This window comes from Pezoporus wallicus, unplaced genomic scaffold, assembly GCF_028554395.1.
Source record: "Pezoporus wallicus isolate ANWC-B61680 ecotype Strahan unplaced genomic scaffold, APGP_CSIRO_Pwel_v1 contig_8721, whole genome shotgun sequence".
NCBI classification, from domain to species: domain Eukaryota; kingdom Metazoa; phylum Chordata; class Aves; order Psittaciformes; family Psittacidae; genus Pezoporus; species Pezoporus wallicus.
In genome coordinates, this window is record NW_026635692.1 from 40565 (window position 1) to 68318 (window position 27754).

The window sequence follows — 27754 nt, forward strand, 5'->3', positions numbered from 1 at the left end:
GAGGCAATGCTGCAGAAAACAAATTGTTTGCATCCAGTGACAAATGAATTGCATACATTTTCCTCCCTCCGCACCTCATTGTTTTGATGACACGGAGAATTTTTAGGCTGCCCATGGTTGTTAAGATCCCAAAGAAATCTGTGGCTAGAAGGAGATCAGTGCAGTCACTTCAATGGGACTTCAAGACAGGAAAAGCACCTCACCGTGCAGTGCAGCCACACACATGTACATGTGCTGTGCCCAGAGCCTGGAACAGCTGCCAAGTAAACCAGAACAGTTAGGCCAAGGTGCGTCCCCTACACCTTCATAGATGTAGACCAAAGCTTTGCATTGGAAATGAGGGAAAGGGAGGTGACCACCTGTGATCAGTCACTCCATCTTCCCCTGGCAAGAAGTAGCTAGCAGGTGAGAGAAGGTGGCTTTGCAAACTGCTGCCTGCCTGAAGTGCCTCTGGGAACACCCTTGCGGTGTGAAGGCAGGAGGTTAGTTTTTTTGGTTACCCCCCCGCCCTACTCAGGGGTATGTTTAAGGGTACCCCAGGGAAGGTGGCTTGCCCTACACTGACAGAAGCAAATTGGGAACATTTGTGCAAAGATTTATGGCAGAGTTGTACTTTAGGAAGCTCTCAGTATTTTGGGGATTTCTCCTCTCTGCTGAGGACTGGTACCTGACTGGGGTAGTGTGGCCCGAGTCTGTATGAACTAATGTGATCGGTATGAATGCCCATTAAGTATGTTGGTGGGCAGTCTTGTGAGTAAGCTTAGGGTTCAGAGCTGGGTTGTGTAGACATGGCGTTTTAGAAATGTGGGATATCGTCAGTGAGGCTGTACAAAACTCCCTGGGAGACATACTTGTAAAACCTTTTAAATCCTTTGAAGATATGTTGCTGATGGGGAGAAGTTTTCATGTAATATGATAAAAGTTGAGAAGAATGTGGTCTCACCTTTATTTTCTTTTAAGGTGAAACTGACAAAAATTTTTATTTTACATTTTTATATTTATATATATCTGTATGTAATTGGTGGCATAGCAGACTGCCATGTGCTGTTTTACCTTGAGCACTGATAACAGAAAGCATGTTACACAGGAGATTAACATTATCTTCTTAGTTCCAGGAAATAACAGCAATAGCTTGCTTTTGTGTTTAGAGTCTGTACCAGTGGCAGTGTCTGCAGTAGGTAGGGTCCCAAACACACCACTCAGCAGTTCACAGGTTTCATGCCATAGCAGCCAAAAAGACTGCCCTCGAGACTGCAGGTCTTTCCCTTAAGAAGGTTTGCACTTGCTATTTCTGGCAACACAGTAATTCTTCGTTAACTGTTTGATTGTTTAGTTTTCTACTACGAAGGAGGCTATAGGAAGGGGCTTGAATTGTGTAGCTGCTGTCATCTGACCTTGTAGGTCTAACTGGGATAAATTGCTGCTATGCACGTCAGGTTAGGGCAATTTAAATGATGAGTCGGAAGCTCCTGGTGTCGGCTGCTACACAGGTAAAAGTCTGTATTGGGTACACTTTTGACCTAGTCTATCTATCTCAACATCATTTAGAACCCTTAATCTGAAAAAGCCTGCTATTTTATAAGCCAAATAATGACAATGCCATAGATACTTCATGGTGTCACAACTAAACATTCATGTTCAAGACTGCGGGACTGCAGCTACTGCTTCTATGCTTAACAAAAGTTCAAGAAATATAATCCTACTGATAAGCATAGAGATGCCTCATCAAGCATAAATGCTTCTGAAGTGAAGCTGTCCATCCTCACTTACCATGCTCTGATCTGCCTAGTGTACTGCAAGCACTTTGCAGGTAAATACTGGACTGTCACTTCAGCAGCACAGCAGAGGCTGCTGGCATTCAATCCCTGGGAACAGACTGCAAATAGTTTGCACTAAGCCCTTTGCCCCCAAACGACATTAAGTATTAGCACCAAATTTGTCACTACAGATCTGCTCCTCAGTGAACTTGCTAACGCACACATAGACTATATGGCACATCCATGGTTTTGGGTCCAAGTACATCCAAGTCATTACAAATCTTATTGACTTCATTGAGGTCTGGATCAGGCACCTTTTGCCCAACCTTCTCTAAGTGAGCTGTTTGAGAGTCTTTGAATTACATATAGTGGGTTAAGAAAGAGGGGACAGAATTTCTGAAGCCTGAAAGTCTAGATCCAACAGTGTTTTGATAACTTTCTTTACTTTAAGATCAGCTACAAGCTAAAATTGTTACTTGAGATCTGTTGAATGAGAACTCTTCAATTACATATAATCAGGAAACTTCTTTGTGACTGCTGATCTGCTATGCTTTAGAATATGAACATTAGAAAGCCTCTAATATGTATCTGCCAGTATAACTTGGCAGTCTATCCTGAGATACCTTCAGAGGAAAGAGTGCTGTGTTAACTGCAATCAATTTAGACCGATATACAGCAAATAAATGTGTTTACCTGGCATTTTTGGCATAAGCATAAACTTTTTATTAAGTGCATCCAATATAATTGTATAATGGCACACAGGATGCAGTATCATGAGTGACTTACTGAAAATGATCCTAGTTCTGTATTTTATTCTTAGAAATAGATATGGTGGTGTAACTTTAAAGTCACCTGGGAGTTACTTTCTGTCTGTTGTGGATGTATGATGAAAATCCTGAGAACGTCAGAAATTGAATGTTGGCAGCTGTGAGATTTCATTTCACTCATTGACAATTGGATGCAAATATGAGACAAAGCAACTGACACAATATTGCTCATATCTCACATGGCATTGCTGAAAAAGCGTCATAAAAATGAATCACCTCTGCCCTGACATTATTCATGTTGTCTATGATCTCCATGCATACAAAAAAGTAAATTCAAAATACACAAAAAATGCAATCAAGGGAAAAGACAACATGCCCACTGCTGTGGACTGCTTATCTCTAACACTGGTGTGCAAGAAACTCCTAATAAATGTGGCGGGGGTTACCTGAGCCCTCCAGGAAGTTTTTATGAAGACCTTCCTTTTAGCCAAATTCATGCTAATGTTCCATGTAATTTTCATCCATGTGTGCCTGGAGTGACCTTCATTTCCCAACAGGAGTGCTAAGAAAGCACTAAAGAGGGGAAGCAGAGGGGATAAAAACTGCCCATGGGCAGCTGAAGTTAAAATACTTCACTTGGCCCAAGGTACTGTTCCACCCTGTGTTTGGCTAGGTGTGGTTTAAAATACATAGAATCATAGAATGATTAGGGTCGTAAAAGTAAGTATTTAACAGTGAAGTATTTTAACTTTTAACAGGGGTGACTGATCACTCATACTAGGTTTCTTCTGGAAATCATCCCAGAAGGACTCTGTTTTTCTATGATTACGGGGGGGGGGGGGGGGGGGGGGGGGGTGGTGGTGTGTAGAGCTAGCTATCCCTAGATGGAAGTCACCCTTTGCAAACAGGCACTGACGTGTTTATCCCACAGTGGAGGGCAGGTGCAGAAACTGTGACGTGTGGAGCAAGGACTGCACTGGTGGCACTCACCCAGCCTTCATGCAATTGCACTGGCATTTAAGGCTCTGAGGAACTCCTCATGAAACTGACCTCCAAGTATAAAAGACCTTGTCTGCCTTATTTTTCAGTAGAATCCTTGTATAATTGGTTCAGAAGGATGCTACACATTTATTCAAGTGATTAGTTCATGTCTAGAGGCATAATGCTACTCTGTGTGCCTCTCTGAGCCCTCAGACAAAATGCTCCTGAAATGCCACTTGTGTCATGGTTGCAAAGCAGAGTCTTCCACAGATCTGCCAGCTGCATGTGGATGCAATAACAAAGAGATTTGCTTCTGAAGCTGGAAGCAAGCTGCTCAATTAGCCTTTCTTCTTTTGTCTTCCTGTGGTTAGATACCCACTGGTTTGCTCAGCATTGCTAGCAGCTGGGACACTTAAAGCCTGTAGCACATGTTTTCAAGTCTTGACAAAATAATTTGGTATGTCAAACCTTATCTGTCAGGGACTTTCCTTAGTGCTAGAGGATGCTGGTTTGTGTGCTGACATACTCCACAAATATTGCTGTCCTTTTCTTGCTGGTAGCTTTAATATGCATTTTTTAAAAATCTTGATATTTAATATATCATTGAAAACAAAATCTACCACAGTATATGCAGAAATGTCTAAAGTTTTCAATTTTGAAGATATATTCATGCTTTCCTCAGATGTATGTAGCTTACAGTCAGTGGAAGACCGATCTGTAGTATCATTACCATGACAGACCCCCATATATGCTTTTGCATATTAGTATAATTTTATGAACACTGTCAGATGTGCTGTTGCAAATTCTGAGTTTATGGCAGCTGGTCTCAATGCTGGTAGTCTTACAGCATACTGCCTAATTCACCCTCTGTACAAAAGCCTACTGCATCATTATGGATTTCAACCTTTGGCTGCCTGATAGTTTCCTCTCATAAACAATCAGCATTTTCTTTGTGGACCGCTTGTGCACTGTAGCTGTTCAAATATTACACTGGAGCCCTTAAACGCTGATTCCAAGACTAAATGAACAACCTCGTCATGCACAAACTCTTGGTGAAACTTGACCTTCCTGCAGTAATCCTCCAGTGCATCCTGAAAAGTCTACTCAGGCATGCATTGTTAATTTATTAAGGAAATGTAACATTTTAAATTATTTAAAATCCTATTTTAGAGCTCTGAATTGGGTGTTTCTCTGCAAACAATGTCATCCTGGATTTTTTTCTTCTAATGTTTAGGATTTTAATCACAGAATTTCTTCTCTCATTAACTGTCATCAAATTGTAATGGGCTCAGGCTTTTTAAAGGCTTAACAGTAATGATAATTGTGGTGAATACAGTCCATCTTCATGTACATTTTTAATGCCAGCAGAATAGATTCCTTTGCGATAACAGAAATTATTATAATGCTAGCTGAATATGAATGTATTTTCTCTATAGTACATGCGCTAATACATTCCTAAAATTAAATTGCAAGCATTTCAGTCTTTAAAAAATTTTCAAAGATTGAAATGTACTAGAAAATACAGTATCTCTTATGCATTATAGCACACTAAAAATGCTCAGGCAGTCATAGTGCTCAATAAACTGAACTTACTAGCCTTACAGAAAAGCACTACAGAGTTTGATAGAAAATGTTAACTTTTTTGCATGCTTTTGAACCTTTCTATATGATGTAGCAAAGAATGAATACTTGTGGGAGGATGGCTCATAGCTACAGATAGGATGGGATGGTGCTTGGAGTTTTACTCAGCAAAGCGTTTAAGCTTGTTCTTGTATTGGAGCGCTAGTTATCTCACTGAGCTTGAATGGGAGTTGCAGATGCGTGCGTTTCCTATTGACTGTCAGGAAAGAGGGTTATGATTCCCAGTGGAGATGCACTACTACTTCCTACAGAGCAAAACAGAGAGAATAAAATATTCTGTGATGGGTTTCATGTGAAAAATTGGGATTTGGGGAGTTGTAGATTCTCTGCTATCCCATTCTGTGTCCTTTAATTTTCAAGCAGCCTGAAGTTAGGCTGGTCCCCTTTTCTCACATCAGCCGCTGAGGGAGCAATCCTGATTCAGTAGTTATGTGACTGCAGTGATTGCTCTTCATCTGCATCTTACAGTTGCAGAATAATTTAGGTTGGCCTGGTCCAACCTCTGGCTCCAATCAGGGCCAGCTTCTAAGCCAGATCAGGTTGCTGGGGGCCCTGAAGAATCAATTTGAAAGAAAAAGTCAAGCTGACAGCATATTTAGTTGACAGTAGGTGGTGCAAAGGGAACTTCTTTGCTGGCACTCGCTCTTAGACAACTGCAAAGTTGCACAGAGACTGAAAATGATGTATCTTAACAGTTTTCCAGTTACTGAAGCAGGTTACTAAAGCCTAAGCTTCCTAGGCTACCACAGTTTATTTCAAAGGAAGGCTTTTCTTTCTAAGGAAAACTTGCAGTCCTGTTTGAATGCAGTGTTTGACAGAAGGCTTTTTGCCCAAATTAACTGCTAGAAAAGTGTACTTCAGCAAAGGCCGCCTCCTTCTGAGAAAATGGAATCCTCTGTTGAAATCACTCTATGTGTGTGTATGTGAATATTTGATCTAACACTCCCTCTGCAGTTTCTCTGGTCACATGCCTGCCTCTCCTAAAGGTGTGTTAAAATGATGGCTGAATACAGAAACGTATATACTGAAGACGAAGAATGGAGGAAAAGTCTAACCCTACCTGCTCAGCTGTTTCTCTAGCCTCTCTCACCTTACAGGTCATCCCACGTGCATGACAGCAAAAGACCTGAATGGCACTATATGAAGGGCCCATCCCTCCTGAAGTTTTGCCTTGGCTGGGGAAGCTGTTGTCTGCCTTTTGAAGGAGCTTCTCAGCCGCTTGGAGCCATTTGAGGTGTATAGTGGGACCATGCCAGGAGGCCCACTGAGGGTATGAAAGCAAACACGTGTTGTAAATGCCACATCGTGGGACATGTTGCTCACATCTGCTTCAAGTGGTCAGTGATGCAAGCTCACTGGTGTGAGGAACAGGCCTACTTGCTTAATTATGGGGCTCAGTGCTGGAGGCAGGAGAGGAGAGAGAATACATTTCAGTGCAGGATAAATACTAGACAAGCCCGTATCTGCGTAAGTATTCATGTACAGGTGTTTTCTTTCTCCAGGGCTGACCCAGTGTAGAAGTCTGCCTTCACAATCTTCCATAGAGGCTCTATTGACTAATTAGCTGAAATGCAGGTTTAGCAATGTGAGTTACATCAGAGTGATTCGTGTCAGCAACTCAGGGGTGCTAGTGATCACTGCACTTTGTGTGGAGATGGAATCCCTTGTGATCATTGTGCTATGTGCAAAGGGTGTGATAAGCGTCCCTGTCAATACCACAGTGAGGAGGAAGAAGAAACAAGGGAGTAATTCCCCTGGGTCAACTGCAATATTGTGCAAAGAAATGTTTTGTTCATTGTTTAAATTGCATGAATGTTCTTGGGGGGGGGGGGGGGTAGGTAATTTAGAGATATGTCCTGTTACAGAACGTTGTGCGCTGAACAAATAAACACATCAGGAGTGGAATTTACGGGGGCTAAGATGGCAGTCAGGCTTGTGACAGGGTTCCTCTTCACCCGCAGACAGGGTTGGCTGAAAAAGCCCGGGAAAAGAAGACAGCAGGATTGGCTGAAAGCCAAGAAGCCCGGGAAACCAAAAAGAGACTATCCCCAGCCGTTCCCCGTGTGCGTCTCGGGCGGAGCGGAGCCTCCCCGGCGCACCCAGCGCTGCTTGCTTACTGTCTCTCGATATTAATTATAATAAAAATCAATTAAAACAGATTGGCTAGGTTTTTATAACAAGCAATATCACAGTGCACAGTACACTGTTTACTTATGAAAAAAAGTTCACTCTTTCTGCAGCTTGTTTTGGAGAGCCACAGCCCTGTGGGAAGGAAGGGAGGCTGGAAACACCAGTCTTGCTCAATGGGACAGCCAGGGGGAGGGCGGGGCAGCTCTGGAGCCAGGGGAAGGATTTCCGAAGCGGCCATCACAAAGGAAATAATGTCTCCCTAATCCCATGAATGCTGTTTCTCTTCCTGATCTTATCAGCTCTGCAGGAGGTCTGTCTGTCTAGTGGAGTTTAGCAGGTACTTAAGTGCTTTCCTGAATCACAGCAGCAGAACGGCTGATCCAATGCCCATTCAAGTCAAAAGAAAGGTCTAAAGTCAGACCAGATGATGCCCGCGTGGACATGATTAGTAGAATACTTCTCCGAAGCATGCAGTGTTTTGGCTTGTATCCTCCCTCATAATGCTGAAAATGTTATTCTCAGTAGGAGAAAAAGGTAAACCCAAGACTTCTTCCTGTTTTTTAGGCGCTTAGTTTGCATCAGTTACCAATAAGGATCATGCATTCTGATAGAAATTTTTCAGACCGTTTTTTTAAAGGTTTTTCTAAAGAACACAAACAACTTTGTTTTTATCTGGCAGCAAACCCTGTGTGCAGAAGCCAAAAATAATTGTATTGCCTCCTCCCGGCTTCCCTTTTTGAAACAAAAAGCAAGAGCCACTTGTCTGTTCTTTCTCAGAAGTCAGTGGGAAAAGTTTTCAAGATGAGGAGCACAGTATGCAGCAGCACACTGCTGCTCACAGCTAACAAATGGCAGGATTCCTGCTTTGCAGTTTTGGGTTTGGGAGAAATTGCTTTCAGAAGTGCCTTGGGTCCATAGTAGTAAACACAGCATAAATAGCAAGATCTCATAATCTTTAAATTTGTCCAACCTGCAACAGGTAGTGTAGATAATAGCTAGGATTACATGTGAAGCAAGTGCATCTCTCAGAGTAACATTTTCAATTATTTTTAGAGGAAACAGGTTTACTCAATTCTGCTTCCTAGCTAGCACATTTATGCTAAATACTCTGAGAAAACAGAAGCCTCTGTAAGAGCTTTTCTAAGATGCCAAATATTTGCAGTGTTTGTAAATACACTTACTGTGCAAGTATACGTGTACGGAATGTGTGCGGCTGAATGGATATGGCTCTTAAATAGTAGCCAGGGCATGGGGTATGTCAGCAAGAAAGCCCATTCCTGGTTTCCTCACTGGCAAATAGGAAAGTCCATCAATTAGCCGGTGCAGTGGAGCAGTGCAAACATACCCTCATAAACATAAGCTGCTGCTAATAACTAAGGTGCCTTAGGAGGCAGGTTCTCAAAACAGTCAAAATCCATAATGAAAATAGTGTTCCTGCTCCTTAGTCCTCTCCCTGTCCTTTTCCACTGCTCTCTCTGCAAAGGGAGCTACCTTCATGTTTTACTTATTTGTCAAAGAGCTTTGCTGTAATGGGTCCTTTAAGTCCCCTCGATTCTGACATCTCTGCATCACTTTAAAAAGCAGGGAAAAATGGTAGTGTCCTCTCGGTACTGCTGCTCAGCATGAAATTCCTGTCACTGCGCTGGTTGTTGCAGCCTTTCTCTGAGCCTGGGGATAGTGGCTGGCAGGAGACTTCCTCTCTTAACATAATTTTTAATCTTGTTTCAATGCAGAAGCATGCAGAAAAGGAGCCCTGCTGGTACTTGCATGGGGAGGAGAGCCCGGCTCAAACTCCAGGCTAGCCCAGCTGCTGCCACCACAAACTTCTCTAGAATTGTTGGACAAAGGGGAGTTGGAGGAGGAAAGCTTTCCAAAAAAGTTCCTTCTCCTTCTACTGAAGCATCTTGGCTGTCTCATGGTTGGTGGGAACTGCTCTGCCTCTGCTTCAGGTCTTCTCTCCTTCCCATCAGCGTTAACTTCCAGTTGTTGTGCTTATCGGTGCTGGTGAGAAGTTAGCACAGGCAGTGTCATCTAACAGGGAATCCTCTACCCAGTTCGTTTCCAGTGTGCTAAATAACAGCACTCTACGACAGGCAGCAGGGGTAGGGTAGGTAATGTACTTTTATGCGGAGGAAGCTTTTCTTCATCACAGCAGGCTGTCCTTCAGGGGTAATTAAGCAAAAATATTTATTTTTCCTCCGTTAAAGGAGTGCCTCTGAATCTGCAGTCAGGCCTTCAGAGCAGGTTCTATGTATGGAGCCCAGGTATTTTCAGTAACCCTCAGAGACCTCGCTCAGTTACACTGGTGTAATGTCATTGCATCTGATGCAGTTCCTGGTGATTTACCCAGTCTGAGAGGAGTGTGTCCTGGGCTCTCCACTTTTCTGATCTCCAAGCAATGAGTCAAACAAATGCTTTGAAACAGAAGCAGTAGCCATTTGTTCATTGACAGTGCCCATTGGTTTCTTGCAACAATGCACACGGTGTTATTTTTTCCTTCTTCTTTTTTATTTCTCTGAGCAGCCCCAGATCCTCCCATACCAATAAATGTGAGTTATACATCCATCTAGATTGGGAGAATATCAAAACTGCCTGCTTCCTTATTTGTTGTACCTGGCTATGGTCCAGGCTGCTGATTAATTTTGATGTTTCAGAATCTTTGGCAATAGAGTACTGAAAATGTGAAAAAAATATACAATAAAATATATTGAAAGCAACTTGAAATGACAGGTAGAATTCAGTGGAAATAATGTACCCATCAAGGGAGATTAATGTCATTTTTACACAACACTTCACTTCTGCATTCTAGATGGGAATATAACCACTTATTCTCACAATTAATCATACCTATATATGTGAATATTCTTTGCATCTGATAACCTGTGCTCTCATCAGGTGCATGTTTCTCTTTCCTTTTAGTTATTTCCTGTGGTCCTTCAAAGTGCCGTTTTACCTTTGGGCACCTCCAGCTTGCTAGTGCCTCTCTTTCACAGGTGACCATTCCCCATTTTCAGTTCTTTCTTTTGTGTTGTGCAATATACTTATTTCTGAAACATTTCTTGGTTAGGCAGGGTTATTCTCTTTGATGGGGATGGGAAAGAAATGGTGCTTTTCCATCACAGCTGGGGCTTTCATCTGGCCTTTAAGTGAGGGGCATTGTTGCTAACAGAAGAAGAATTGGAGATGACTCCTTCCTGGTCTGGCAAGGATGTAAGGCGTGGGTGGTGGTGTTGTGTCTTCATTTCATCCTTAAGACTATATGCATGACCAGAAGAAAAGCAGGAGATTATCTCCTTCCTAATTGGTGGGTTGTGGTAAAGAAACTCCTCACACCCACACCTGTCTTCGGTGTTTCCTCCATCTGGTTAAAGTGGCCAAGGAGAGCTGAGGACTAGCAGGGAGAATAAACTGTAGGTGAATTTTGCTATGGAGATCCTTGAAAAACTCTAGTGCTGTTGACAGCAAGCATTTTTGTCAGAAAATGCTTGAAGAATTGTCTGTTCTTTTCCCTCAGAGGTGTGGAAAAAAAGAACAATGGAAGTGTTTCAGACTTGCCATAATGCAGACATGACCCTCAATATAAGGGTACAGGTAAGATTACACCTGAAATGGACCTCATGTAGGTCCTGGTACTAATCTGGTGTTACTGGGGAAATGTAGGTCATCAGTATATACTGAGCTTGTTGCCTCAAAATTGAAACCCAGGAGTTGCAGGTGAGGGACAAAATGATTTTGCCCTTTACTGAGTTGTTTGTTCAGAAACAACGGCAGTCTTGTATGTGACTGGGGCAAGAAGCAACAGAGTGAGCGCTCTCCTGCCTTGGTACCTGGCATCCTGCCTGTCAGCTTTGACACTGTGCTCTTCTGCAAGTGCACAGGGAAAACATCTCTCACCCGGACTCACCAGTGTTCTCAAGTTAAAGAGTCCTGCACTGCTCATACACCACTTTGTAGTGAAATAGGTTCCTCCTTTTCATTTAAGGTTCTGCTTTTAGCTTTAGCAGAAACTAGACCTCCTTTTGTGTTTTCTCTTCCAACTGCCTCTTGCCTCATGAATTTTGACTCACATTTGCCTCGCTTCCCTTTCCTGTGTTTTCCCTTCCCTCACCTTTATATTGTGTTTTTCCTAATTTTCTTGTCTCTTTCTTTTGCTATATATGTTACAAAATGCATTTGTTGATTGGCGTCCCTTAACATGTTACTGGACTTGCTCTGGGGCTTTCCTTGACTTAGCACTCTTCTGCTCCTTTCTTTTATCCCTCCTTTTATTTGCTCCTTCTGTTCTCAGCAACATTCACACTATCCTCTTGACATGCTTTTTTCTTTTTTCTTCCTTTTAGTCTCCCCATGTCCCTTTGTCCTTCCACCTACAGCTCTTTTTCTTCCAGTTTCCTTTACTGGAAACTTCACACGAATATCTCAGAGCCTCCTTTAAGATTTCATTTCCAGGAGAATTTGAAGGTGCTGTCATGTCTGAGGATTTACTGCAGGTCTGAATAGTTTCAAAGGGCAATATTGCTTGATGGTATCCAAAGCATCAAACCCTTCATTGCGCTATACAGTCTGGGTAGATAAGGAGGTGAGCGTGACCACCACCTCCATGTCTCAGTCATGAAGCTTGAGCCTGAATTTCCAAAAGCCCCTGGAGAAGGTTTTTAGCTCAAAGCCAGCCAGACACACACACTAAAACTTGGTAGAGCTGATGGTGTGAGAACACATCAGGTGTCGATTCCTCATTTGTCTCCGAGTGAGATGTGTGGGGCAAGCAGCTATACTGCTGCCACAGGTCACTGCATGGCCTACTGCCATTTCATCCAGCTTCCGGGGCCTCGGCTGAGCAGCAGGTGCATCCAAATAACGAAGTACCTTGGCCAGGCTTCGCGTGTGCTCTGCAGAGGAGGCTTGAGCCAGGCCCATCCTGCTCCCTGGGTAGCTGCTGTACCGAGGAGGATGAGGGAGCTGCCTTTTTCCTCCTCCCCCTGTGAGCAGCCTATAATACGCGCTCTCATGTGGTGGTCTTACTCGGAGTGTCAGGAGGAGCTCATACAGGTGCTGCTGTGCTTGCCAACAGATTTTGCACAAGCAGAGCTCTGCTTAAGGGGAGCCTGAGAGGTGATGAGAGCTGAGCTCTGCCATCCGCTGTAGTCTTTCATTAAATACCTGCTTGACCGCCGAGGTGGGGGGAGACCTCTCCCTGGTCCCTACAGGGATGCCTGGGAAGCAAGGGCGGAGAGGACAGCCTGCTGCCGAGAGATGCTTCTGGCTGAAGGCATTTGGGAAAGGTGGGGAGAGCATGGTTAGGGTGAGGGTTGTGGTGTTCAGCTGACTGAAGGTACGGGCAGCTGCTGGAGGGTTTGCGTGAGTGTGTGTTGGGCTTGGGGCAAGCTACCAGGCTCCCTGCGCCCTGCAGGCACCCTCCTCTGCCGAGCTGTCGCAGCTGGCAAGCTCTGCCTGGTGTTTGCAGCCGCTGCCTTTGATTTCTCTCTGCTGAAGTCCTGTCAAGCAGCGGGGTTTTAATTGAATGAGGGCCTGGGGAGGCAAGAGGAAGCTGTGATGAGGAGGATGGAGACGCTAACCCAGCACGGACCTTTACTCCCCTCCAGCTGCCCTCCCACCTCCTCCCACCGCCATCGCTGACCTCGTTTGAAGGGCAGCTGCATCCCCTACCAGCGGTGCTGCTCTCCCTCCCTCCTCCTCCTGCCCGTGCACTGGCGGGGGTCTTGTGGGGAAGGGGAGCGCCCACAGCCACGGTGTGTGGTGTCTGACCCGGCGGATGGGTTTCCTCAGGCTCTTTCAATGAAAAACTGAAGAGAAAAGGCTTCCTTGGAGGAGTCCCTCCCCACTGCCCTTAGCTGGGGGTGGGCAGGCAGGCGGCTTGTCTCCCTCCCTGCCTCCGACACCCTCTGAGCACTGTCTCCTGCGCTGCCTCTTTCCCCAGTATCCAAATTTCTTGCTTTCAGACCTCCTTGCTCCCTCTCTGGGGTCCTTCCGTCAAATATGCTTCTGTCAGAAATCCTTCTGATAGCTTGTTCTCATTATCCTAATGAACAATTAGGGAGTGAATCCATCAATGTAATTCTTGTGCTCTTTCTCCTTGTCTTCGAGCAGCATGAGTTATACCTCCAGTCTGTGACAAGCATGGGCCAATGCTCTGCAGCGTGCTCTGGGTTTCTGTGGGACGGGGAAATATTGAAAGGTGTGGAAAAAGCTTCTATGCTTCTGGCTTTAAGACTGTTTGATCTTTTAGAGGAGGTCATTAAAGCTGGATGGGGAAGAGGGTAAAGTAACAAATGAAAACCAACTGAAAAACTGAGGGAGGCTGAGGGCTATTTTATTCTCCTGTAGGAGAAAAGGCAAAGAGGGGCATTGAAATTGAAAACATGTCTAACTTCAAGTTGGTATAGGGAGCTTGCTGGACAACTCAGTCCATCCCCAGAAAGGAAACGGGGGTGTAAGCTCCATCTCCATCAGAGCTCTGCTTCACTGAGGCATCAGAACTACCTGTGATGCTAGAATGCTGTGTGCACTGTACAAATGTTTAAAATAGGGTAATGCAGACTCTGCTGATACCCATTAAGGTTCTGGCTGGGCTTCTTTCCAGTGAGGCTGAAAAGGATGCCACCTTGCACAAAAGGCATAAAACAAATATTTGTATGCAGAGTCTTGGATGATATTTGGATTTAAGCATTCATTACAACTGAAATTGCTTTAAGTCAGTGGGTGAGCTGGGAGGGAAAGACAGATAATGCTACTGTGAATGGGGCCATATAGAGATGCTTTGCTCCCAGCAGATTGTGAAAATCCCGGTAATGTTTTGTCTTTATGTGTTTCTCACCTTCTAAGACAGAAGGTTAAGACAACCTCTTTAACTTTCTGAAGGAGCAGGGAAATAATTGAATGCTGTGCTGACTTTCTGAGTTGTAATAAATAGCCATGAGAACCACTGTTTCAGGGTAGTAAAGTCGATTTCTTGCCACTCTTGGAGCTATTCACATAGGCTGGAATATAGGAATATTCACATATAGAACAGGAATATTCACATATTCAGAACACTGAAGCAGACAGCACCATGGATCCTCCGCCTTGTTGCCCTGATTCCCCCTTTCCATTTTGAAGGTTAAGATCTCGAGGGGTCGGGAGGACTACACCTTGGACTACTACACCTTGAACTACTACCAAGGCAATCTGGCTCCATTCAAACCCCATGGCAGCAGGAGCCTGCTCAGGTTTCCAGACAGATTCAGTGTTTCATCATTTGCAGTTTAATAATAGGCACCTGGTACCTGTCACTGTCACCTACAAGGTACTATATTTAGATAAATCAGTATGGTGATCCCTATGTTTGTGCCGGTGGGCCACACTAGAAATAGCACTAAAATAACACACTATGTAAAGCAGCACTTACATTAACAAAAATAGAGAATTTTACTCAGTTACAATAATTAATCAAATTAGAACCTCTTTGCATTTTATGTTTTTATACTGAATTAAATTTATTCTGTGCCACCTTCACGCCATTTTTCAGTCTATCATTTTTTTTCCCATACATATCAGATGTGGAAAATACTGTAGGCAGTACAGTAAGAGGGAAATTTGTGTATCTGAAATTGAAACAATAGAGAGCAGTTTGTATCTGAAAAGGAGCAGAAGTTGCTTTCTGGGAGGGTGTGAGAACCCTGAATTCACAGAATTCAGATACTCCTGCTAAATGATGAATGGTGGAGGAACTCTTTGAAGAAACGAGAACATATCCTTTGTAGATTCTCAAACCTATCAAGAACTCACTTAGAGGAAGGTGGAGTTTGCAACATAGGCCTCTGATTTTCTTTTTTCTCTCCCCCCCCCCCCCCCCCCCCGAATGCAAGCAGAATGCAATGTATTAGGTGACATTTCATTTGTATTTGTGCCATTTTTTACAACCAGGAGTGTAGGAGTTATGCAATTAATTAAAAATCATTACTGGAATCTGTGGCGGACTGCATCCAAAAAAGCCATAAATCACAAACCATGTAGGTCTTGGTGAGCTAGGTAAAAAGAAACGAACAAAACCCCCAGCACCTCATGAAAGTTTTTTAAAGTGTCAATATTTTTTGAGTGTCAATATTTGAAAAATATTTGTTAAAAATATTTTTCAGCAAATTTGCAATGTGAGTAATGGCTCATTTGTTACATTGGATTGTAAAAATATCAAAAGATTACTTTTCAGTGTTCAGTTTTTAAATTTTTGAACGGGAAATTTCACTTCCAAGTTGAAAGCCATTCCAAACTTGACTGAAATGGTCCATGAGAAAAGTTTTAAAACCATTAACAGCATTCATGCCTTCACAGACTGTTTTGCGGTGTTCTGCTCGCTCTTTTCCAGCAGAGCAAGTTAATGGTGGAAAGCTCCCACAGTAAAGTATAACAGAGCACCTTCCTACTCAAAATCTTCCATAACCCATGATGGCAGCCACAATTTTTGGGGTAGTTTTCAACAAAGGTTCCCCATATTCTTTGCATACTTAATGAATTTCTTGCTTGTCTTCAGAGGGTTTGATTCCACTGGGCATTCCCGGGTAAGCTGCAGAGTAACCCCAGGTCACGCTGTTTTGTGCTTGGAGAAGATGAAGACACACTTTTTGGTTTCTAGGGTATGTGGAGTTGTTTCTCTCCTTCATTCTCTTGGCAAGAAGTGAGCACTTGCTCCCCAGGTGGAAAGGGTAGTCACCTTCCTCTGCGCTTGAATCAGCAAGCAACTGGATCGGTTTCTGTGTGCTTTTTCAACACTTGCTTATAAAGGGATAGGAAGGAAATCTTCCATGTGTTTCCATGGAAAACACACTGTGTCTTCTCCTGCTGATCCTCCCAAAACTCTCACAACAGAGCAACCTCCATGTGACCATGGTAGCATGTGAAGTAAACCACCTTTTTTCCCCTTGGTTCCACTCCTCAGGCGAAGAGGCAGGGACCTAAGTGCACCTCCACACCTGACATGCTTCTTCCCCTCAAATGGATACCTTTGCTTCTCCTCAGCCCTCTGGCAGCTTCCTTTTGTTCTTCAAGCACTGGCCTCTTCCCCCTTCAGCTGCATTGGTCCCTCAAGGCAAGTCCCTGCTGGGAGCCCAAGGACAGCTCTTCTAGGGTCTCTGACCCTTTTCTCCTGGTTTCCCCGCATCTCCTAACAGGGAAACAGGGACCCCCTTTAGTGTCAAGCCTGGTGCCTCTAAGCATGGGTAGAGGAGTACAGCTGCCAAAGGCAAACATCTGATACACACTTCCAGACAAGGTCACGGGTAATGGAGTGTGTGCAAGGCTAATGTGACCTCAGAGCACTTTAAAAGGCCATATTCTTTCTTTCCATGACAAAGGAAGAACTACTGAAGGCAATTTGGCAGGAACTAGATGGCAATTAATTGAGCAACAATTTCAGCCATTGTAAGACTCAGTTGTGAGGGTATTTATGGCAAAGTGAGTGATGCCTCTTGGGCTGCAGATAAATGTGATTCCTGGTGCCGGAGTCAGGCTGACCAAGGAGGAGTCAATAATAACAGGGCATTCTGGTGGAGAAATAGGCTTTTAAGAATGATTAACATCATATACATAATATTATATGTAATGTTATGCATATCTGTTGGTGTTTCTTGATTTTTTAATAAGAAACAGTCCAGTTCAAGCCTTGACAGACAGAAGCTAAGTGGTATTGATTTCAGCTGCTAATGTTGCTAAAGGCTGCTCAGATTGGAGATGTCTGATCCTTCCCCTTCTGTGCCTTGGTCACTGCATCTGGAAGTGGCTATTAATGTGGGTGGTATGAAGAGTAATACTTCTGGGAAGGACCAAGGAAGGGAGCATCCCCTTTTGCTGTGCTGGGCATCCCTGTACCTCAGGGCTCCTTTGCAATCTTGCTTCTCAAGTGGGGCTGGGCCCCCGTTGGCCACTTGCTGGGACAAAGACCCCCAAACATGGAAAAGCAGACTGCAGTGTTTGAGCCGGGTATGCTGCTGAGCCTCTCCTCCTTGGTGGTGTGGGATCTGTTCAGCTGTCAGTGCTTGTGCCTCTCCACTCATGTTGCAAACCTGGGAGGGGGGAAACAGACGCACCACAGCAGATGATGAACGTTATGCATTACCCTCTTTTTGTTGGGAGGGCTCAGCAGTTCAAGTGCTGTGAGGGAGTAATTGAAGCACTAAACACAAAGAGCTAACTTGTCACGGCGCTTGGGAGAGGAATGAAAAAATAAATGGGAGAAAGGAGTTCACATGTGGGGGAGAACGGCAGTAGCTGAAATTTCTGCCTGCTTGAGAAATCGGCTCTCTCCTTGTATTACTGTCTCAGCTAGAGGTTTTGTGGGGGTGCAGCAGCTGACTTTCGAGCTTGATGAGGTTGACAGAAGCACAAAAGGGAGTTTTTCTTGTTCCTGCCGTGACATCTGTGGGGAGGGAGTGTGGGAGGATTTGCTCCCATGGGACATGGGAAGTTCCCTGCGCCTCCAGGGACATCTTTACTTCTCAGAGGTCCCTCCCTCAGCATGCAAGGGTAAGGCTGTTCTCAGTGTAGCCTCCTAAAGTCTGGGATTCATGATTTTGGGGTCAAACCCACTTTTCTCCAGACCTTTCTCTGGTGACAGGAGTTTGCAGGGCACTATAGTGCCTGGCACTTTGCTTAACTTTCCTGCTGGTGGAATACACAAAGTGGTAAGTTATTTATCTTTCAAATGTGATCTAAATCCTAAATCCTTGCTAATCCTTGTATCCATAGCACAAAACCATACAAATGACAAGATGTGTGGAGCTTCAGCTCATTAGGAAGAGGCTATTACGTAGCCAACTGCAGCACTGGGCAGTGGCAGGTAAAACTCAGGTGTTTAATTTGGTGTGGAAAAAAAATGAGGTTCAGAACTTGTATTGCCTAATTCCCAAATTTATAAGCATGCCAGATATATCAGGGTACTGCTAGAACGAATGACTTCTGGTTTTAGCCAGAATATACAGTCTGTGTTAGTATAGCCCTCACATTTCCAGTCCTGGGTGGTTTTCAAGTGGGAAAAGGGAGACTTTAAAGATAAGCTGTAAAAATCATAGCAGGAAGGTGAGGAAATTGTATGATCTCTTCTGGTCTCATAAAACAGCCAGTGCCAGACGGATCTGGGCTATGGGTATAATCTAATTCCCATACTCCCATTTCCTTCTACGGAATTTCCCCATATCACAAAATATTTCTGTAAGGCAAATGGCTGTACAGGATTAGGTGGGAAAGATTAAGCACAGTAGAAAAGCAAAGAAAAGCTTGATACATTCAAAGTATCTTTCATGATTTCGGAAGCCTTTCCCTATCCCTTCACTTTGTATTACTGATGGATGCAGCCTATCTGGAAAATGGACATGCTTACGCTGCTATATAGAGTGGTTTTGAGTGAGTCCTAAAAGATTTTAACTTATCCACCAATTGACTATACTGTGATTGCTACATAAGACTACTCAGCATAGAACATCTATTGCTGGGGCTCCTATTGAAACATTGCCCTTGTTGTGCAGTACTATTTAACTTTGTCTCTTTGAAATGAAATGTGAAATGTTTTTTATCTTGCAGGAACAGACAGATTTACTCTCAGCCTTTTGAAACACAGGTAGATGAATCTGGAAACATTTCCTTCAGTTCTCACCAGTAAGGCTTCATTTGTCCTTCAGCTCCCATGGAAAGTGACACGGTCTGGTGCCATACAAAGAGTGAAATGCATGTGACCTTCCCCCAGGCACTTCCCGTTTTTGTGGCTTGGACAAGCACGCCTGAGGACTACATGGGAAAAGGTCGAGGTTTGGATTTTTTTCCTTTCTTTTTCCCCCCTTTTTTCCCCATTTCCTTTCTCCCCGCCCCAAAACGTCGGTTATTAGAAACTTCCCGCTCCCTCAGCTTAGGAGCAGGGGCTTTGGGAAGCCCAGCCCTCGGCCTGGATTCCTCCACTGCCCTCCCGTCGCGGTGCCCGGCCCGGAGCCGGCGCCGCCGCTTCCCGCAGCTCTCCCAGCCGCTACCGCTGGGTGCCAGTGCAGCCCGCGCCTGCCTCTCCCTTGCTCTTTGCGGCTTCTTCCTACTCGCATTTCCCCTCTGCTCCTTCTTCTTTTCCTCTCTTTTCTTCTCGCTTCCTTCCATTTAAGTGCCAGGACGGCCAGTGCTGCCGGCCCACCCGTGCGGCTCCTGACCGCCTCTGCGGTGGAGGCTGCGGGCTGTCCCGGCCAGCAGCGCCTGGGCGGGTTAAAGCGGAGGCGAGGCAGCACGAACAGTGCAAATAGCGAAGAGGCTGAGTCAGAGCTTCCTCTAGTGCACGGTTTGGCAGCCCCCGAGCCTGGCTCTTCGCTGTGTCTTTGACCTGGAAATACGCGGGGAGGGAAGTGGGGCTGCCAGCAAGAAGGGAAGACCCTGCTCCTGCGGACCTCAGCGGAGCGGCTGCTCTTTTCCACATCGGGGTGTTTTTCCCACCCTCGCAAAGCACAGTCAGTGCGGACAGGCTGCGTTGAGCGCCGGCGGGATGCAGGAGGGAAAGATGGTTGCTCTGCAGTTCGCATGAGTTGTCCCTTCCTGCAGAGCTCCTGGGACTGGAAACAGCAAAGAGTGGGGACGTGGTTAAAGGGGATTGCTCAGATCACTAGAAAAAGAGTTAAGTTTTCAAAGGAACCTGGAGCTGTGGCTATGGGAGCATGCTGCTACCCTTCCGTAGAGCTGAGTGTTTGTGACTGATCAAGTGGAACACTTCTGATTTCAGCAGAGGGAGGAATGAGAAGCACCTCTTTCTGAAAACCAGCTCACCTTAGGCTGTTTCCAGTTGGACAGTTCAGAAATCAGTTGTATGTATCAAAAAGAAAAATTAGGGAAACAGATCAGGATTCCTAAAGTGTTTGTGAATCTGTGATGATAGTTTGTTCCTTCTATAGCACTTTTTGACCAGCAGCTTCACAGCTGCTGCTGCCCTAGTGTCTTCACCGACAAGGTAAAAGTAAATGAGCTACATGCAAATAAACTGCGCTTCTCAAGTAGCACAGGGAACTCATAGCAGAATAGGAAAATGAAGGCACAGTCCCCAAGTTCTCCATGCCACTGGCTACAGAGAGAAATGCATAAAGATAACCGTTAGCACAGCTACATCAAGATATTTAGCCTAGATTCTAACGCTAGGTGGTCTGAAAGTTATTGCCTCTGGCTAGTGCTGTGATAACCCTGAAGCTAGTGATCATGAAGTTGCTGTTCGGAAGCACCTCTACACTCCTGGGAAATTTTCCTCCGACTGATAATATGTTTATTTATTTCCTTTATTTTTTTTGTGACCAAATTGCACAGCCTGAACAGAGGATAGTTCTCAGTGCAAAGTTGTGTTTCTTCTGCAGACCGAAAGCCCAAAGCCTGCCATCACTAAAATGGCTGTAAACGTATCCTAATAATGCTAAGGACCACAGATGGGCATCAGGAAGAGCCCAGGCTTTAAAAAGAAGCCTGTCATTAGGGCATCATTTCTCCAGGAGCTGTCACCAGCACTGTGCCTTTTGAATGGTTCCTGTATGGAAAAGTAAAAGCCGCATAATTATTTTGTATTCCCAGAGAGCCAGAAGGATTCAGTCCACCCCAGGCTGCCTTCAAAAGTAAACATCCTGCGATCAGCAGCAACCGCGCAGTGGGAGGTGAAGGAAGACGTGAAGGAGGAAGCAGAGAGCTGTGACTGATGGACACTAGTTGGGTGTGGATTTAAAAAACACCTGTGGGAATGCCTGTTGGTGGTGCCTGTATGACAGAAGCAGATGAAATTGGGCACGTGCCTGACAGTATGAAGTCGTCACCTCCATCTCATGGACATCCTGCTCTATAGGGTGAAGGCAAGACGTGGAAGGGGAATGGGTAAGCAGCAGAAAATGAAGTTTGGGCACAGCTCCCCAGGCTGGTGATCCTTCCGTGAGGCCACAGGGGAGGGAGAAAACTCTTGTACACCTGGTCTGTTGAGCCTCGAGCTTCAGCCCTCTCTGGAATAAACAAACAAAATTCAATCACCTTGATCTGTTGGAGTACTTTAAATTTCCCTTGCCTCTCCTCAAAGTGAAAGCCATCGTGCATAAAGCAATGTTCTCTCTACCTGTATTTTCCCCTGCAGAGCCCAAGCCTCTTTTCAGCTCTCCCTTTTCTTGCCCAGGATGTCTCCAGTGTGTCAGCACACAGTATCCTTTTCCAGGAAACACCACATGCACTCCGTGTTTAAAAGCATCACGTTCTTTCCAGTTAGCATCCAAATAATGGTAATTCTAATTTCCTGCCTAATTCTATCTCCTTTGCTGGTGCTGCTGATTATGAAGACATTTGTGTGTAAATACAGGCATTCTTCTCCCTTTGTCATACTGATTCCTTTAGCGATGATGCGATCTAGCACTCATGACATCACAATTCATCACTGGTGACTGCATTACAGATGCAGCAGGCACCAGGCAGCCTTTAAATCAGGTGGTGGTAGCGGCAGGCACCTGATAATGAAGCAGAAAGCAGAGGCTTTTGCGTGTAGACAACATGGTGGCTGCTAATCTGTGACGCTGGGAACGTAAAAGCTGTGGGGTGCCTAAAATGTAATGCGAAGCAAAGTTTGCCTAAGCAAGATGGAGAGCGTGGTGGAAGGTGACCTTGATTGTCCTAAACAAGCAGCCTAGTTCCTGAAATGGCTGTTGTATGCCACTGATCACCCCAGTCACCTTCCACACAGGCCTTTGTCGCCATTGAGTTTGCAGGACTGCGGTGGGGTCCCCTGGGAACCCAAGGAACTCATCCATGGTGGGCGGGGCATGGCTCTGCAGCACCCTGGTCTCAGGGCAAGTATGATGGCATGATGGAGGCTGCTACTCTTTAGCAGCTCTGTTGGGGAGTAAGAGGAAAGGGTGGCAAGAGATAGTGCCTGTGAGAATCTGATCTGCATTTCCATTTTGAACTCTCAGATGTGAATTCAAATTGCAAATACTAAGCACTGTTTCCCTGTAACAAGTGTTTTCCAGTTGTGCATCACATCCTACTAGTGCCTGAATATTTCCATTCCCTTTTTCACTTTCTTTTTTTGGTTTTCCTGAATTGATATATTGTCCTTTTTTCCCCAAACCCCTTATCATAGGTGTGCCTATGTAGTTGCAATGAAGGGAAATAATGCTTTCAGGTAGAAGGGGAAATAGGTGTGGGGGGACCCCATGTACATCACTGTGATAACAGTGGCAGTTTTTGTTTATACTTACGGGTCATCATGATTGGAGGTGGTCAGGCATCACCTCTCTGAATAGTTGCCTGGTGGAGGTGACTGGAAGCAAGGTGGGGGTGCTCACTGGGTGTAAAGACCTGTGGGTTTGCAGCAGTGCCAGGCTACTTGCTGCACAGGGGCTATGAAAGGTGTGTGGGACACGGCTGTCACTCTCACAGCCACACTTACCCATCACCAGTATTGTTTTACACACGGTGTGGACTTTAGGTTTTATTTTTTTCAGTCTGGGTAGGTGAAGCAGGGCTGGGAATGAGCCATCAGTTTAGCTGTGCTGCAGCTGCATGGTGAAAGGGTACATGGCTCATAGGGGGTTCTCTGTTGGAGACTGCCCCCGGTCGCACATTTTGGCTTGAGGGATAGATATATCTGCAGAAAGAGGTTGATTTTTCTCTATTATTTGTATTGAAGTAAACCTCACAACCCACTAAAGTCAATGCTGTTACATCAGTGTAAAAATGGAAAAAAAACTCAAAACCCCAAACCATAAGCGAAAAAAAACCACTACAAAATTGCAAGAAAAAGGTAGGAATGGTTTTGGTATTTATTTTTCTGGAAGCTAAATATCTTTTACAGTCTTTGAAAATGGTAATAGTTCCGTTCACATGCATTAAACCCGGCAGCATTCAGTGCCTTTTAGGAAAGGTAGGAGTTAAAATCAAAACTTTTCCTTTTTTTTTAATTGCAGTTTGTAGTAAACCAGTCTGCAGGCTGTGCAAAGAGGGAATGGCTGGAAATCTGTCTTTGCTGGTGACTGTTTTTAAGTCACGTGGTGGTGCGGTCCTTATTTACTGCACCAGAACGTGCCTGCTTCTTAAAATAGCACAGAGGGGACAGACAAAAGTCAGAATAAGGATGTTAGTACATTGTTAGTTTTCCAACAGAGATGAGATATTAGCTATATCTGTGAATATGAAAAAATACATTATCACCTAGTGCCTCTTAAAACTAGCCAATTTATTTATATTCTTCATGGGTTAGATGTCTGTTGCCAGGATTTATGGCAAACATCTGAACTAAAGGTAGTTGTAGGTTCAGCAGCAAAAGTGATAAAGAAGCTGTGAAGGGCAATGAAAATTGATGGGGAGAAAGAGTGATGAACAGCAAAAGTGCCATTATGGTCAGGTGACAGGGTAGAAGGTGGAAGAGAAAGAGCAATGGGCTATTTGCAGTAATTTGGGTACCTTCAAACCACCTTGTTCTGCTGCCTCCAAACATGTCCTTACTTTATTTAGTGTTGCACTTCTTGGTAATGTCACTGCAGTTCGGGAAAACACCTTAATCTTCTATGCTCTTGCCCTTTTGTTTGTGAGATGGGATTTGTATTATCTTTCTTTATCTCACTCTTCCCAAGAATAAAATGAAAACATCTGCAATGCAAACAAAGCAGGAGTGAAGCTCCTAGGGCAAAGAGCTAAAAATTAATGCTGGCTTTTAACAAAAAAATTGCTCGCTCTTTAGTGACCAAGGCAAACGTACAAAAAATACCTTGTTTTTGTGGACAGAGGAGGGAAACTTTTTGGAGGGTAGGTGGATTGCTCGATGGATGTTACGTTTTTCACTGGGAGCAAAGCTCACAAGGGAGGACTTGCAAGTTATTACTTTAACACTAGAAGGGTGCAGGTGAATTGGTTTCTTGTGCAGTTTATAAAGAAAAAAAACAAACCAGTAAATGTTGTGACCCCTTTACATACACAGTGCTTTTACTTGTGGCTGCCTCTGATGATAATGTGGTTACTTGTGGAGGCAGCTTGCCTTTGTCAGGCATAATGTAATCCAAATCCAGCCACTAATGAAAATGGAAGAAAAGGGTAAGATAAAAATTTAGTGGCTCCTCATATCACTGGTGAAGTTTTGATGACTTAAAATGTCAGAAAGAGTGGATGGAACATTTAGGGAGAGTTTTTAAGAGCTTTCCCCCTCTTTGTAGCTTATGTGACCTAGTGCTGCCTAGTGCTGGTAGCTGTAATAAAAATGTGAACTGTGTTCTGATTTCTTTACCCAGATTAAAATACGGAGACAAAGTGAAAATACATGATGCTGGAAAGCAAACTAGAGAAACTTCAGAACAGGGAAAACTTCAGGCTGAAGAAATGCTATTAGATTTGGGAAATTCTGCTAGCTGAAATTCTGTTAAGCTCAAAGCCCTGGGTAATGCCCCAAGAAAAGTTTTCTTCTTTGCTCATTTCATGTTTTATTTGTTTTAAAAATTGCCAGAGAGGTAGGGGGTGGACAGATGCATTCTGTCAGACATAGCGGGATTGGGTTATGAAACTTATGTGAGTGCTCCTTGCCTGCTTCATCATAAAGTCAGCCAGCAAATCGAAGTCTCCTCCAACAAGGATTTAAATTAAATTGACTGCCTTTGCATTGGGGCAACCAGGAGCATTCACATAATCAATTAATGTGGCTCAGCTTTGGGGATGGCAATTTCCAGTTGAGACAATAATGAACAGATGGGGCTCATACCTTATTAAATTGCTACCTCTGTGGCATCTGTGCCATGGACTAAAATGCAGGTGGGGTCATGTTTTGCATAAATGTATTGCATGACCTTGAGGGAGTCTTCCAGTTTCTTTCTGCCTCAGTTTCCCTTCCTCACAAAAGCATGAACTCTTTAGTGCCTATTTTAGGAAGACAGTTCTCTTCCCAGTGGTTCAGACCTACGTTTGGAGTTGCTGACAGTAAAATAATGTTGGTTAGATGAGCTCTTTCAACAATGCTTTCATGCTGATATAAATAAAGCCCTAGTTTAGATGCAGCTATATGGGCAAAAAATAGTGCAGCGGTCTGCTGGTTATCTACTTCATTTTAGGGAAGTTGTGCTTTTCCCACGGAAATGAGGGAGTGGTATTGCCTGCTGAAAGTGAATGTCAAGCTTTGAAATGATCAGAAATTGACATGGACAGAGGAGTGCCTTGCTAAACCTGAGGCAATAGATATTGCTGAGAGAATGGGTGTATTAGCTAGAGTTTGGCTCTGCAGCCATTCAGCTGGCAGAGTGAGCTCATATGTATGCCATGTACTGTGGGAAGATATATCTCGGGTCTCAGCTAGAAGGGTTTGCCCATATAATCACACTTGAAAGCCTCTTCTAGCAAGACTAGGCCCAAACAGGTATCTAACCATGGCTGCAGTACATTCCCAATCTCACTTGTCTTTTAACTGCTATAATGTAATTGCTGCTATTAATAAAAAAATTGACAGGCTCTCTTTAAATAACTGTAAGGCTGATGGACTAGTATCGGTTGGATGCTTCAAAGTTTCACTAACGGTAGAGAGAAGAAGACCTCCATTCACAGCTTCTCATGCAGAGAAAGGCTGGCGCCGGGAAGAGGCAGTGGAGGACTGACGTGTGGCACCATGATACCTCAAGGACTTCCTGAAGAGCATTTGCTGAATGGCTTCTTTAGAAAGAGACACACTTTCACACTGACTTTCTGGGCTCTGCTGGGAGTCCTCATGCTCAAAGAACGATTTTAACTTCGTGTGGCCAGTGGCCAGCAGAGCTGGAGTAGGAGAAGATGCTCAAGTGCAACCTGACCTCCTTGAGTGAGCTGGGCTGCTGCTCCAGTGGTGAGGTAGACTGCCCACAGAGATGTGCTGGCACATTAAAGAGATGTAGTTTATCCCAGGCCCCTCAACACCTGCTGTCAGGATAGTCTGTGTTGGTTTTACCTCTTTTATCCATAAATGGAGCATCTTGAAAGGAGCAGAAGTTTGGGACCCATGGATTACTGAGGCCAGTGATCAGAGCAAAGATGCCAGCAGGAGCAGAGTGGAATGGTGCCTGGGGAGAGGGAAAGGCACCTGTGCTTTAATGCCCTGCTGTCTCTGACAAGCAAATTACACCCTCTCAGGAGGATTGTGAGGGGAGGGTATCCAAATCTGAAATGTCTCCAAGCCTGGTCATTCCAGGCTTCAGTGTGGAGTAGTTGTTCTCCTCCCCAGCACTGCCAGCTGTTGTGTGCTTCTGCTAACCGAGTTTGTAATACAAAGTGTGGCAGCATCAGCATGTGGATAAAGTATTCTGGCTTCCCTGTCAAATGTGAAGGGGAGAACAAGATAATGACCCAATGAGACAGCAGACTGGCATGGGTATAAGCTGTAAAAGAGCTCAAGTGTTATCTGTGCATTTTGTCCCAATTAGCTGAATTATTTTTCGGATGATCTGGCATGTTTGTAAGAGAACAAAATGAGCTTCTAACCAGCATGGGCATTTAGAGTAATTTTTGATTCCCTTTCAAAGCTTCATTAATATCTGCAATTACAGTGAGCTGCAGTGCACTTGACCCAGTGTGTCAGTGACACCAGGCTAAGCTGAATGGATCAAAAAATGTTTTGTGGCAGACTCTGACCCTGCTTTGGCTACAGACACTGGGGATGAGTAGGAAAATCTTCTACCTGCACCAGGCAACGAAAACCACACAGCTACGTTGTACATGTTCCTCTTAAAACCATTTCTGTTTGCTTATAAACATCTCTAATAACTTAAATGTGATTATGGCATTTCTGCTGTATTTAAACCATTGAATAAAATGATGGTTTCCAGTGACAAAGACAATTAAGCACACAAGATATAATGAAACTTGATAGAGCCTCGGCTGCTGTCCTCCCTATTAGCGTGCCCAGCTGCGCATGTGTGTCAGCGTCTGCAGATTAAAGAAGCCGTTAATCTGAGCAGAGTGAACGTGAAACTGTTAACTGAAGCACACCAGCAGGTTGTGAGCCTCAGCCCCAACGTTTTCATTAAGGTCACAACTCAAAATTGCAACCAGCTGTGTAAGTCTGTTCTTCTCTTTCCCCATATTTCTAATCAAATTTAAGAGCTGATACTGGTGAATTACATCTTGGTGTCATAAATTCACATTGCCAGCAATTTATGCACCTAGTTTTAACTGACACAGTGATTCATATCTGCTGCGATTAAGAGCTGAAAGGCTTTAAAGATCTTGATATAGTTTCCAAGGGGTTAGATTACTAAAACAACAAAATGTCAAGGAGTAACATGTAATGCTTTTGCTCACAAACAAGCCTCGTGTGTTTGGACAGCCTCATGAAGGCTCTTAGGTGTTTGGCACAAACTGTGTTAATAGCAGCAGCAGTTGGTGCTTGTTACACTTTAATGGGGCTACAAGGTTTGCAGAGGTTATTTGTAGGAAGCAGGGGTTGTAGTGTCTTTTGAGCACCCTTGTACTTGGTGTGAGGTGGGAAAGGGAGCTGGCTGTTTAATT